The 14585-nt window shown below is 32.0% G+C and overlaps 1 protein-coding gene across 4 annotated transcripts in view; it reads right to left on the bottom strand.

Moving 5' to 3' along the window:
• The window catches only part of CADM2 (cell adhesion molecule 2), a 948208-nt gene that overhangs the window by 780195 nt on the left and 153428 nt on the right, over positions 1–14585 (bottom strand). The window lies entirely within an intron of this gene.

Raw genomic sequence — 14585 nt, 5'->3', positions numbered from 1 at the left:
TGCAGTACCTTTTCTTATAATGAGCTCAATACGCAAAACTCAAACTTGCCGGGTTAATTGCACTTCTACCATTTCTCAGCATTGCCCTCAGCTTCCTAAATGAGGATGAAAGAAGCCACACCCATCCTGCCTTTCAAATCCTTAAATACTATAGCTTACTACAAAGCAACTAAAGCCAAGGGAATGTGAATGTTTGCTCAAAGTGATGCTGTTAGAGTTACACTAGTCCCCAGGTATTCCATCACACCGGGCTGTCTTTGGGATGGTGAGACTACTGTGAAGAATATAGTACTCTTATAAAGACAAAATAGTTTCTGATGTTCACCATTTACTTTACACAAATTATATTTACCAGGAACTACTGATAAGATACAGTAAATTTTTGTCCTTATGAAGGGAATTATTAGAATAGTACAATATGCCAATAACTGCAACCATAAATTGCCTTTTACAGAAAATAAGCATTGAAAACTTAGGAAGGGAAATACCTTGCTAGATAATAAAATTTAATTTCACTTGATATTTTTTCATAATAATCTATGGATTATTAATCCCTAATTCCAAATTTCCAAATGGATTTGGAAAATAAAGTGTGGACAGTTCACTAATATCACACACACACACACACACACACACACACCCTAAAAAACATTCTAAAAAATCATTGAGTTTTTCCTGTATTTTCTCACCACTTTGAGTGTTCTTTGTCACTCCAAAAGCAGCACTTTTCCATTCTTGAGGAGAGTCTCTGTAACCCATTACTAGGAATACATAATAAGTATAAAAATATATTCCATGACACTGCAGATAAAGTGTGTTGGTGCAGTTTTCCCTGCTGGGGACAGAATGCAACAAAGGAAAGAACAGCTGAAACCAATGACCTGACTCACTAAGGAATTCTGACTCTCACTGGTGAATTACCAGTAGCTAAAATTTACTCCATCCTAAGAATTATGAAAATAAATTTATCCTGCTCTTTCTGATAAGGTAGAAAGTGGTCAAGATAGAAAAGAATCTATTTTAATATTTTTGTGTGAATACATATTCATATAAAGAAAAACCTTTTAGTTGTCTACTTCAGGATTAAGAACACTAATGATTCTGTATTTGAATGTTATATACATTAATTTTAATATATATTTATTCAACATATTACATAAACATTATTTTTTGCAATTGTGCAACTGAGATTCAGTCATTTTACTGATACACTAAAATTAAACAAATATCTTCTAATACTAAAATTATGTTTTAATATACCTAAAAATCAATCAGTAAAATTATTTCTATTACTAGTGACTGCTGTGCATTTAAATCATGGCAACTTAAATCTAGAAATATTAAATCATTTCAAAGTTCATTGGTAAAGACACTGGAAACTCAGGAAGTTGTGTTAATTGGTATTTATATTCTGATATCATCTAAATATCAGAGTTTATAATAAATCACCAGGATAGAAAATATATATCTATATAATTATTCAAACACTAGAAAACTGCTAAGTCAAAATTTATTAACATTATTAAACTACTGACAACTATCCTAAATATTCTGTGAAAACATGTTTTTATATTTGATAGTAAAAATAAGTGTGTAAGCATTTGTGCTTTATTTTATCTACTAAATGCATTCTTCTAAAATACTGTGGATCTGGAAAAATAATATTTTTGGCAACAGTACAAATAATAGCCCTGAGCGAGTGAAAAGATGTAAAAATTCTCATGAAGTTTCTTTATAAATGTTAAATTTAAAAATAAATACATTTTCTTAGTTTCAGAAATAAAGAATTCCCAGTTGTTCATTTCTTTGAGCACATAGATTGAAAGAAATCCACTTCATTGATTTAATTGGTATCTTAATGATGTGTCATACCCTCAGGAAAATAGAACCAAAACAATTCTAAAGACATCCTGGGTAGATTAATTATTTATACTTCCATGTTATGATACCCCTAACATAATCCACAGTTGGGTTATATAGGAAAGAAATATTTATATATTTTTTCTTAATTGCTGTTGTTACTTAATTGTGGGAAGTATCTTATTTGCATATATTTTTAAATATAAAAGATGTGCCCTCTCATTAACATGTTGCTACAATGTAAACTGAACCTCATAATTCACTTGATACAAAATGTCAAAAGGTGATGTATTTGGCATGTATTTTTGTATGTCTATGAATTTGTGCTTAAAAACAAGAGCAAGTTCAGAATATGGTAGCTTATGTAAATGTAAAGTTGCATTTTTGTGGTAATCATTCATCCAAATGCATCTTGAAAATTATTTGACTTATTTTTTAAAGTTAGTGATTGTGTTCATAAATAATATGCTCTAAAAGTTTTTTTTCTTAACATGAAGATACACTGTAAATTGAAATATTATTCATACTAAGGTATATCATCTTCAAACTCTGTTCTAAATTAACTATCAATTTGCATTGTAATTCCAATGTATCTGATTATTATGTGTATCTCTCCAGATCAGGATTTTTAAAGCAGTCCCATTGTTAATGGGAAGGCTTGTGATTTAGTAGAATTCAATAGAATGGAAGGCTATGTGGATATTTCATTCAATTACAACACATCAATTCAGAAGAAACATACTCTTTGCCAAATAATAGGTTAAAAGGAAACATTTGCACTAAAGCTTGTAAAAAGAATCATCACATTTCAAATGGGTCCTTATGGTATAATGTAGAGTGACACAATTAGGTAAGTCACTTATACTCTCTGAAACATTGAGAATACTAATGGTAAGGTATTTAAAGTAATTAGCATGGAGCCTGGTATATAGTAGTCAATTTATTTCTTTACCTGTAAAATACATGTGTGGAAACATATCTCAGAGATATTATGAGCATCCTTTGAAAGATGAAAACCTTTTGAAACTAGAAAATGCTACATAAATTAATGAAATGTATTGTCTTCTAAGTGGCTTAGTATAGGTCAGTGAATAATGAGGATGCAAGGATCAAATATTTTGGATAAAAAATTGTGTCTTGTTTGAGCACAAGTGTTCTAGGAATAGAGATATTTACGTGTTCTCACATTCCTTCCCCCTTTCTATCTACCCACCTATCTTGCTTCCTTAAAACACAATAATTTCTGAGAGCCAAGGGAATTTTTTTAATTCTCTTAAAGTCTTCTTTGAACTTACCCATTACTGTTTGCTGTAATTTTCATGGGACAAAATTTATTTTGATGTATCTAAATTAAATATTACTTGCCATTACTTGTGAAAAATCATGATACATTTTATACATCGATAAGGTTACATATAAGAATTCATATAAAATGAGTGACAACTTTCTATTGGTAATTTAAGGTGAATGAAAGATAAGATAAAGTCTGCTTATGAAACAATAGATTTCAAGAGACCATAATAAAACACCATATAATATTAGGACTAAAGTAAGTTATTTGCATTCACATACTCCATATGACCAATTATTTTATACAGGGACAGAATATCTTTATCTTGAAAACTTCGTAAAAGTCCTGTACAATTAATCACTATGTTGTATCTAACCTCATCAATATTAGATTGAATAAATTTACATGTTACTTAGGAACTGACCTTGATTAGAAACATTGGATATCCCACTAAAAACACTGGTTAAAGACTTCATTGGTTCTATATTTGCAGATTTTCCTGGACTTAGGCAATACATCTTTGTGGCAATCAGATTATATTCAACAATGGTAAGGCTACAGGAAAAGTGTAGAGAAAACAATGCTATTTAACAGTTTAAAATAAACAATGTTTTAAACTCAGAATGGTTAAGAGAAATATATCAAAGTTGTTTTTCTACTAGTGCTATAATAGGGTACTAAATCCCCCTTGTGGGGGTCTTTAAGAATCTCTTGAACATAGCTATATAAATTACCCTTGAAGAAACATATAAAATTAAAGGATTTATTTTATTCATATGGTCTAGAAGAGGGAGGTACTTCAAGCCATGCTGGGGACCATATGGGATGACCTCCAAGCATCTTTATCACAGATTCAGGTAGAATACAAGTAAAAGGAGTGAGGGAATTTCACTGGACTGTTTGAATATCACTAGATCACTATCAGAGGAGAACAAGAAGAACTTGTGGCAGGGACCAGCCGGTGCTCTTGGTCACCTGGGTTGGGTGCTCAGATTGCTTGCAGGAATTTTGAGGCATCAGGAAAACATGAAGTTTTAAAATTTACAATACAAATGTCACCTTGGTTTGTATTCAACCAATAATCTTGATCAGGGTAAATAAGCACAATTCTAGGGAAGTATATGCCTATACTGTGACAAGAGAAGCCTGAAAGCTACGAGAACAAAGGTGTCATAAAATAGATCAGACTTGTTTTCAGATGGGTATATAATGGGTTTAGTATAAGTTTTTATGCATTCTTCCACCTTTGTATTCAAATTGCTTTCATTGGATAATCAAAATCAGAGAAAAAATAACAAAGTTCAAACTGTATTCTTAAGAAGGAACTATCTGTGGGATTCTTGTAATATCCAGACCAAACTACATTCTGATATATAGATTAAATAATTGGAAGTCAGCCACAAAATATTCCTCTATAAACTTGCTGATAAAGAATTAAGATGTCTTACGGGGTATTCCCCAATTATTAATTAAGTTGGAGTGACACAATACAAGCATGCATACATATATACCCACATACCAGCTTTCTGACAATCAGGTTGTTTTCAGGTTCTAGCTAAATTCCATGAAGGGTGGAATTACAAGTATTTGAGAAAAATAGAGATGAACTGGCAAATAAAAATACATTATCATACTTTGTGTAGAGATTTCTTAATTTGTCTGGGGAAATTTCTAGCATCAGCATTTTTTTCCTTAAAATTCCTCAGGTGATAAGAATGAATATGCTGGTCAGAACCACTTACATGAAGAAGTCATATGAATTAAGCATCAGTAGGTCAGATAGGTGATTTTTAATGTGGATTCAGTATGAATCAAACTATTACTCAAACGTGACATATAAGTTTAAGAATATTTTTATGATTATAGTAAATTATAGGAAAGAAAGGGGAAATTAAAGTGATACAGTAATTTTTCCTTAAATATGTAATCACCTAAATTTGGGAAATAAAATGGAGAAAATAAATCAAATGAAATACAAATGATATGCAGTTAAGAGGGTAAAATCATTAAATGGAAAATCAAAAAAAAGAATTTAAAGATTATTGTTTAAGTAAGATTCATAGTTTATTCTTTTACTTTGGCTATATTGCAGAGAATCACCATTTCCAGGAAAAGTGAGGTAGAAGGCTTTACTTCCCAGATGCTCTGTTGAGCTATCCTAAACTTCCATGGACCCAAACATTGACATGACGTACTGGCCACAGGCCAGGTCCAAGTGCCACTGCTGTGATTTGTATCACCTAATGATATTTTGGTATGTAAGTAAGAAAATGAACATGTATTTCACAAAGGGAAGGATGATTAGAACTGGAATCACGTGTAAATGAGGGAGACCATATTTGCTAGTAGGTAAATATATTTTTAAATCTCAATATCTGATATGTATATTCTGAAAAATTATAATTGATTTTGGAGGAGGAATTACATAGGAAATAAACTATATATAATGATAATTTCTCTTCTCTCAGTAAATAGAATCATAAAATAGTCTTTAAAATTCTGCTTTTACTTCTTATAGCAATAGAAGTTGTTTCCACTACTGTACCTTGATGATGAAGTACTGGATTAGTCTTAACATGCTCATTTATCTGGTTTATAGATATTTAGATCTTTGGGAGATCTAACCCCAAAAGACTCATTGGAAGAGGAATTCACTGGTATATATATTCATGGCCTGTAAGTAATCTATCTGAATAATACCATTCACCTTCTGACTAGTCATGAGGTTCATCAGACTAATTTAAGGTCTTTAAGATACAAATTAAATTTAGCCCACTTGCATAGTCTACTATCATCACTAAGCTTGTTTGAATCTTATAAACTGTGCAGACATTTTATGGAACAACATCAATATTTAGGTCATAATGAAGAACCTAAACAGATCCATACATTTTTTTAAACCAATAATTAAATATAATTTCTGAAGCTCTTAATAATTATCTTCTTTGTATAAATGCACCTGACTGCAAACTTTACCCCATGTTGTAGGGTCAATGATGAGAGGATAGGAAATTAAAAATGGAGCATTATAAATGGCTGATCTTTCTGGGACAGCTGAACTCTCAAAAAGCATCTTTTTGGGTGCCCAAAGACCTGGAGTCTAGTTTCAGCTTTGCTATTCATAGAGCTGTGAAGAACTCAGGCTGACTTTTAAAATGTAAATTCAGGTACATTATTAATCAGTAAGAAAAATATGAATTAGCACTGCTCAATAGAATTTTCTGCAATAATGGAAATGTTCTGTATCTTTACTGTACCACTCTAACTGCTAGCTACATCTGGTTCTTAAGGACCTGAAATAAGGCTAGGATGATAGAGGAACTAAATTTTTAATGTAATTAATTTTAAATGATTAAATATAAACAAATAGTTACAGGCAGCTAGTGGATACCATATTGGACAATGCAAATATACACAGTATTTGAATACATTTATTGGGAAGAATAAAAAAAATCATGGATCATTATCACAAATGAGTAAGTCTTGAGTGAGTCTCTAAAAACAAAATATGTTTCATAAATAGGGATATCCCTAGAGAAATGTATAGCCTCAATCAACCCTTATAGTAGAGGGAGTCCAGGTTGAACCTGACTTAACTGAAAACTCAGCATAAAATTAATTAAAAGGATCAATTTGCAGAAGAAAATAGAAGTCACAATATGGCAATGTCAAACCTACAGCCTTTGTAAAGGAAGAATTATTATTAAATTTTTTTCCAGGTAAAATTATAAATAAATTATTGAATATATATGGAATTCAGGACTTTTAAAAACTGAGCCAGCTAGAAGCCCCCAACTCAACTAGCTGTTAGAAGTCAGTATCATGTAATGGGGAGCCAATCATACAATGTCATTCAGCTTGGGTTGAAATTTGATCTATCAGCCATTTATAAGAGCACTTTTCCAAGAACTCCATATAATCTTACAACTGATTTTACACAAAATATATAGCATTATAATGCAAGATGGAATCATAAGGTCCATAACTCTAACAAAATTAACTTAATTTCTATTTTTTAAAAAAATCTCCTAGTAGGTCTATTCCATTGGAGCATGCAGCTATTTAGAGGAGGTTTAATAAATGTAAATGCATTTCAGTATGCATATTTTCTACACATTAGGAGAATAAAAGCTGGTTTTCCCTCTGATTATGTTTAGGAAATGGATTGCCCATGCTGAATACTAATAATAACATTTTAATAGTTAAAGGTTAACAATTCATATCATTTAGAGTTCATCATGAATCTACTAAAAATTGTCCTTAAAAATAAGGTTCCGATTTATTGCATAATGAAATCATAATATTCTCGGCAGATACTTACTATCCAAATAACATGCAATGCATGCACATACTATATAGCTATTTGCATAATGAAATTAGTTTTTAAACTCAATCCAGGTGCTTTTCCTCTATACTAGAAAAAATAAATTAACAGAATAACTGACAGAAATAAAATCCCCCATCCAAAAATACCAACAAACAGGAAAAGATAAAGCAATATATATATGTGTGTGTGTGTGTGTGTGTGTGTGTATGTGTGTGTATATATATATATATATATATATATATATATTAAACAAAAACACTATAACATCTACTTATTTTTTATTTTCCTTGAATTTATTTTGGAAAGAAGCAAACTCGTTATAATGTGTCACAATGTGTCATCATACTTGACAGGTTATAAATTTAAGAAAGTTATAGACTAAGAAAATCTTAGTAATTTTCTTAATTTTAACTATGTATGCCAGGTATGGTTAATACAAAAATAGACACTTTAATGGGAATGAAAACAGTAGCATATTTTATATTGTAACATAAAAGACCTAAGGTAAAAATTTTTAAGAGGCAATGTATCTAAATATATATCTATATATCTATCTATCTATCTGTCTATCTATCTATCTATCTATATATATAACTTTGCAACAAAAAATATTTTCTTATGTTAAAAATTTTAAATTCCAACCCCTGAACTGCCTACTTTCTTATTTTTTTCTATGGCACTTACAATCTTTAAAAATACTGTATTGTTTATATTTTTCTCCCAGATGCTACACACTAGGAATGTGAGATTTGTCACTGTTTGGTTTATTACTGTATAAGATTCTAAGACAGAGCCTCACACATAGTAAAGGGAAAATAAATATTTTTAATTAAAAAATTAATTACTATCCTCATTAATTCTAACTAGTAAAGTATTAAGGAGAAACACTGCCTATAAACAAATTCTTGAGGCTGTAACAGTGGAGCTATCCAATTGCAATGACCATACAGATAAATTTCATAGTGTTGAATGCTACTTAAAAAGTAATTCATATTACTTTTATTTATGTTTAAATGATAGCCTATGATAATATGTAATTGTTATTACTGACTCTGAAATTGGTTACTTTTCCCCCGAAATTATCTAGAAAATATGGAAACAAAAATACTGTAAATATTACACAATTCTCTTAAAATAAAAAGAATGACATTTTATCTGTGTGTTAGTTACTGTAAATATTATACAATTCTCTTAAAATAAAAAGAATGACATTTTACCTATGGGTTAGTTTTGGATTTAAGAAAAAAAAGTTTTAAATTTGGGGCAATATAAAATCATTTTTATTCAAAATTCATATTTACCAAAATGAAGCTAAATAAATATACCCTAAGATTGTGCTTGCGATGATTTTGATCTAAGATGCATACACAATGAATAGAGTACTATTTTTTGATCATGAAAGTAATCTCATTTCTTTACTTTCAAGATGCCTCAAAAAATTATGAAATAAATCAATTTCAAAAACTGAAATAGTTCACTAAATGTCTTCCCATTTCAGATAAAATAAATATTTTCTCTATATACATAAATATTTGTTATATATTTTTATTACCATAACACAAGCAAGTACCAAACTAATGATGAAAGTTAGCATAAACAAACAGGCAAACTTATATACTAAATCAATTGCAAGTATCAGCTTCCCATTATTTTGAACCTCTGACAGATTTTTTTTTTGATTTAAGTTTTTTTAATTCCTGCCAAAATATTATGTAATTGAATATAATTGATATAATATCTCATGAATAAAAAGAGGTTTTAGGAAGGATAAAAAATTAGCCTCTACCTAGACATTTTGTTTTCGCTAAGGTATCTCTCCCTTCAAAATTTTCAAGATTTTTAGAGAAATAGTCTTTTCGGGAATTTCACAAATGCAAATCACTTTTTAATGCTATAGTTTTCTTTATTAATATAATGCAGTGTTTCTTTCACTTATTTTAAGCCTCCTAAGTAAGTAATGGAATACTGTCAGGCAGTAGATAAATCACAGAAGCTCTTTAGGTAAAGTGACAAGAGTTCCCAAGCATCTAAGATCACTCATATCTTCCCTCTCCTCTGAAATTCTTTTCTTTAACTTTGTCACATCCATTATGGTGTCACCTATGTGAACGTTTTTTAAATATGCAAATTCACGTGAAACGTTAGACTGCCATTTCTTCATTAGTGTAAATTAGTTCATCACACTGCTTTCCTCCTAACTGATGTCTTTAGCTCTGTTACTCTGAGGCAAATTTCATAACAAAATGAAACTACAGGCATATTCCTCTACTTAACATGGATCTATAGAATCTGAATATTCTTAAAATGCCTATGAACCAAAATGTCCTTATTGTTTTCCTCAGCTTGACTAGACTTTAGACTTGACCTCCTTTTTTTTTCTTAGAGATTTTCTTTGGTTCTTTCTCTGTTCCTTTGAAATACATGTAAATATTTTTTAAAATCTCCTGTCAATTTTACTACCCAAGAATATTTTTTCAAGGACCTGGGAGCCATCCCCTGAAATACATTCATTTAGGAAAATAGCACCTATATCCCCCAGTTTCTATTGTGGGGATGGAGCCTAACTTTGACAGGTACCAAATAGCAAATACAGATGGCCCAATCACAGAGAAAAACATTTACAAATGGAGGAAATAACTCACTGTGCTCCACACATCCCACTGAGCACCCTCCTCCATAACATCCTCCAGCATTTTCAACTAGCTCATCCCAGCTCACCCTTAAAAACCCTCCACCAGCTGTTACAGTAAACTTGAGGCTAGACTTAGATACAGGCTTTGTTCCCTACTGCAACAGCTTTGAGTAAAATCTTCTTGTCTAATTAACTCTGTTCTGTGCAATTTTTGCTTTGAAACCATCTATGTTAAATATAAGATCTAAATGCAATAATCATTTGTAACTTTGGATAACATTATGTGACCTTTGAACATCTGTGTGGCAAGACCCAAGAGGGTCAGAAAAAATGAACCAAAATAAATAAACCTGAGCACAGAAGAGCAGAATGAGATATGTAATATATAGATATATAGACATAGATATATGTTTCATATATATGTTGCTATCTGTGTGTGTGTGTGTGTGTGTGTGTGTGTGTATATATATATATATATATCAAACAACTTGCCTATTGTGCCTAGAAACTGCTGAAGACCTTTAAGACTTTTTTCTCATATTTCAGTTATATGCTTCCTAGGAAAAAGATTATTCACATTTAAATAAATACTTAAATCTCTTTTACCTAAATACTTATATTCCTTTTACCAATTATTTGGATGACTGTTGGTTCATCAAAACTTAGCAGATTTATTCAAGAAAACAATCTTGTTAATTTTTGAGTAATTAGTTATCTGATAATTGTTCCTCACAGAGGTCTTTCAAGATTTTTGGACCTTTACAATTAGCACAAATAAGTAATATTCAATACTAACTATACCAAAAAAAGTAATAATAAAATAAGAATTTAAAGATAAATCTTATGACCATCCACTGAAATGAGGAAGTACCCTGAGTCAAAAAACAATGATTGATAATTATAAGATATTCAAGAAATGTCATTGCTTTGCTTTTTAAACTATAATGACAGATAAGGACACTGTTTCTTAATTTTCTTTTAGTAGTGTTATCACTCTGGAGCTATTGACAAAGAAATAAACCAGGTCCAATAACACAGTGTCAGTTAACTTGCCCAGAAGCTGTTTTTATTTGTTTGTTTTTCCTATTAAGGAAGAGAAAGCCATAGGAATCTTAGTTAATATTGATGGACTAAATTCAGATGACTTTAATGAACGTTTGCTGATCATTAAAGATGTGTCAGCCACTGCTAAATTCTGAGATAACAAATAAAGCATCACTCTTTGTCCTGAAAGGCACAAAACACACTCACTGGTACGCAGTCACATTAGAAAAGGGTTATTTTATTGGGGCCAATGCCATGCTAAATATCCATGGGATGACAGAGGAGAACGCATAGCTTAATCTGAGATTTAATGGACTTTTTCTGAGAGGGTAATTCCCCAAAAGATCTAAATCTAGATAAAAATGAATGAGTTGGCCAAACAATGAAGTTAGAGAGAGTTTTAACATGACATTTAGTTCTCTTTTCTTGAGTGACTAGGTGGTACTGTCAAATGAAATGAGGCAAGTATTAAGAAAAATAGATGAAAGCTGATGTGTTTAGGAAGTTTGCAGAATCTTAAGTAGATATGTCTGTAAAGAAAAAGCCCAGATGGGCTAACGAGCTAAGTCACAAATCTAAGTGTGATAAGTGTCAGTTTACTGATATAAGTTCTGCCGGGCTAACTCGTAAATCTAAAGTTTAGTGTCAGTTTACTGGGCTAACAAGCTAACTCGTAAATCCAAACTCAACAAGTGTCAGTAACGTGATCTGTTCCAAACTGATAAGCTCCAGTGTACTGATTCCTTGTTTTTTTGTGTTTGAACCTTATTGGCTAATAGCCCCATACTTGTAATTAACCCTATAAAACCTCATGTGCACGTCTTGGAGGTGCTCAGAGCTTCGGAACAGAAGCCCCTCTGAACCCGCCGGCATAATACATCTGAGTACTCCAACCCTCCAAGTGGTGCTTGTTTCTTGGCTGGCCTGTCATTTCCGTAACATGTCCAGCACAAATACATATATGAACATAAAGTCAGGAAACAGGCCCGGATCAAAGATGTGGGTTTGGGGATTATAAAAGCCATTCACGGATCATGCATAAAACTTGAAAATAGATGAGATAGCTCAGAGGAAGTCAAGAGTAATGAACCTGAGAGAATTGTGGACAACCCCAACATGTAAGTGACAGGTAGAGCAGGAGCCCAGAAATGAGAAGTACATACAGTAAATAGTATAACAAAAGTATTGTATTAATAATAATAACAGTATTCCAGAGAGTAATGAGTTCTAGGAAGTCATGTCTGGCAACAGTACACTCCAGTAAGTCAAATTAATGTCTCACTGGATTTGACAATATTGAGTTATTGTTTAATTTCACTTTAGATGTTTAATTGGAGTGGTGAAGACTAAACTAAATTGTAATATGTTGGTGAATCAATTTAATCTGAGAGATGAGAGATGGTGAATATAGTTAAGAGTGTATAGAGCTAATAAAAGACTTTATTTGAAGAGGGTTATGGAAAGGGGAGACAGAAGAACAATTTTTACATACAGGATGAGAAGAATAACTAGAAGAGTTTGATGTCAAAGGTAAATGAAATAGAGAAGATATTGATGGAATAAAGTCCCTGTTGACAAGAAAAGGGATGAGAACAAGTATAAATGTGAAAAGACTGGCTTCCATCAAGGGAAGAAGCACCTCATCTCTGGTAAACTAAGTGAAGAAAAAAAGAAAGTGAAGATTATACATTGGAATAAAGACAGTCTCTTCAGCAAATGGTGTTGGGAAAACTGGACAGCAGCATGTAAAACAATGAAGCTAGAACACTCCCTTACACCATATACAAAAATCAACTCAAAATGGATTAAAGACTTAAACATAAGACAAGATACAATAAACCTCCTAGAGGAAAACATAGGCAAAACATTATCTGACATACATTTAAAAAATTTTCTCCTAGAAGAAATAAAAGCAAGAATAAACAAATGGACCTAATGAAACTTACAAGCTTCTGCACAGCAAAGGAAACCAGAAATAAAACAAGAAGAAAACCTACGGAATGGGAGAAAATTTTTGCAAGTGAAACCGACAAAGGCTTGATCTCCAGAATATATAAGCAGCTCATACGACTCAATAAGAAAAAAATAAACAACCCAATCCAAAAATGGACAGAAGACCTAAACAAGCAATTCTCCAAGGAAGACATGCAAATGATCAAAAAGCACATGAAAAAATGCTCAATATCACTAATTATCAGAGAAATGTAAATCAAAACTACAATGAGGTATCACCTCACACCAGTCAGAATGGCCGTCATTCAAAAATCCACAAATGACAAATGCTGGAGAGGCTGTGGAGAAAGGGGAACCCTCCTACACTGCTGGTGGGAATGCAGTTTGGTGCAGCCACTATGGAAAACAGTGTGGAGATTCCTCAAAAGACTAGGAATAGACTTACCATATGACCCAGGAATCCCACTCCTGGGCTTGTATCTAGAAGGAAATCTACTTCAGGATGACACCTGCACCCCAATGTTCATAGCAGCACTATTTACAATAGGCAAAACATGGAAACAGCCTAAATGTCCATCAACAGGTGACTGGATAAAGAAGATGTGGTATATTTATACAATGGAATACTACTCAGCCATAAAAACCGACAACATAATGCCATTTGCAGCAACATGGATGCTCCTGGAGAATGTCATTCTAAGTGAAGTAAGCCAGAAAGAGAAAGAAAAATACCATATGAGATCGCTCATATGTGGAATCTAAAAAACAAAAACAAAAACAAAAACAAAGAGTAAATAAAGGACAGAAATAGACTCACAGACAGAGAATACAGACTTGTGGTTACCAGGGGGGTGGACGGTGGGAAGGGATAGACTGGGATTTCAAAATTGTAGAATAGACTACACTGTATAGCACAGGGAAATATACACAAAATGTTATGATAACTCACAGAGAAAAAAATGTGACAATGAGTGTGTATATGTCCATGAATAACTGAAAAACTGTGCTGAACACTGGAATTTGACACAACATGGTAAAATGATTATAAATCAATAAAAAATGTTAAAAAAAAAAGAAAGTGAAGATAAATTGGAGATAAATGAAGATGTCAATATAGCTGAAAGGAGAAAGAAGAACACTAAATTAGTTTATGCTAAATGACTTTAATTACGTTTTTGAATTTGTAGATATACTGGAGTAAGAAAGGTGTGAGTGGGTAGGAAACGTAAGAAGTAATGGCTGATATAGTCAAATGGGGAAATGCAAGAGCTGTCCAAAGACAGGGAAAATTACTGATGAGTAGTACTGAAGACTAAATAACACAAAGTACTTCTAAATCATTTATTGATTCCTCTCTTGTCCTTTGCATAGTTTAGGTCATGCACGGGCATCTTTGAGTTAGCATCTCATGACTGTATTCTTTGTGTGCTCAGCCTGAAGCCCTGTTCTCAGCTGTGAGCCTCCCCATGTTCTCCTTT

Source organism: Camelus ferus, chromosome 1, assembly GCF_009834535.1.
Source record: "Camelus ferus isolate YT-003-E chromosome 1, BCGSAC_Cfer_1.0, whole genome shotgun sequence".
Classification (NCBI taxonomy): domain Eukaryota; kingdom Metazoa; phylum Chordata; class Mammalia; order Artiodactyla; family Camelidae; genus Camelus; species Camelus ferus.
Note: the sequence above shows the minus strand (reverse complement) of the source record. Positions and strands in the feature narration are given on the sequence as shown.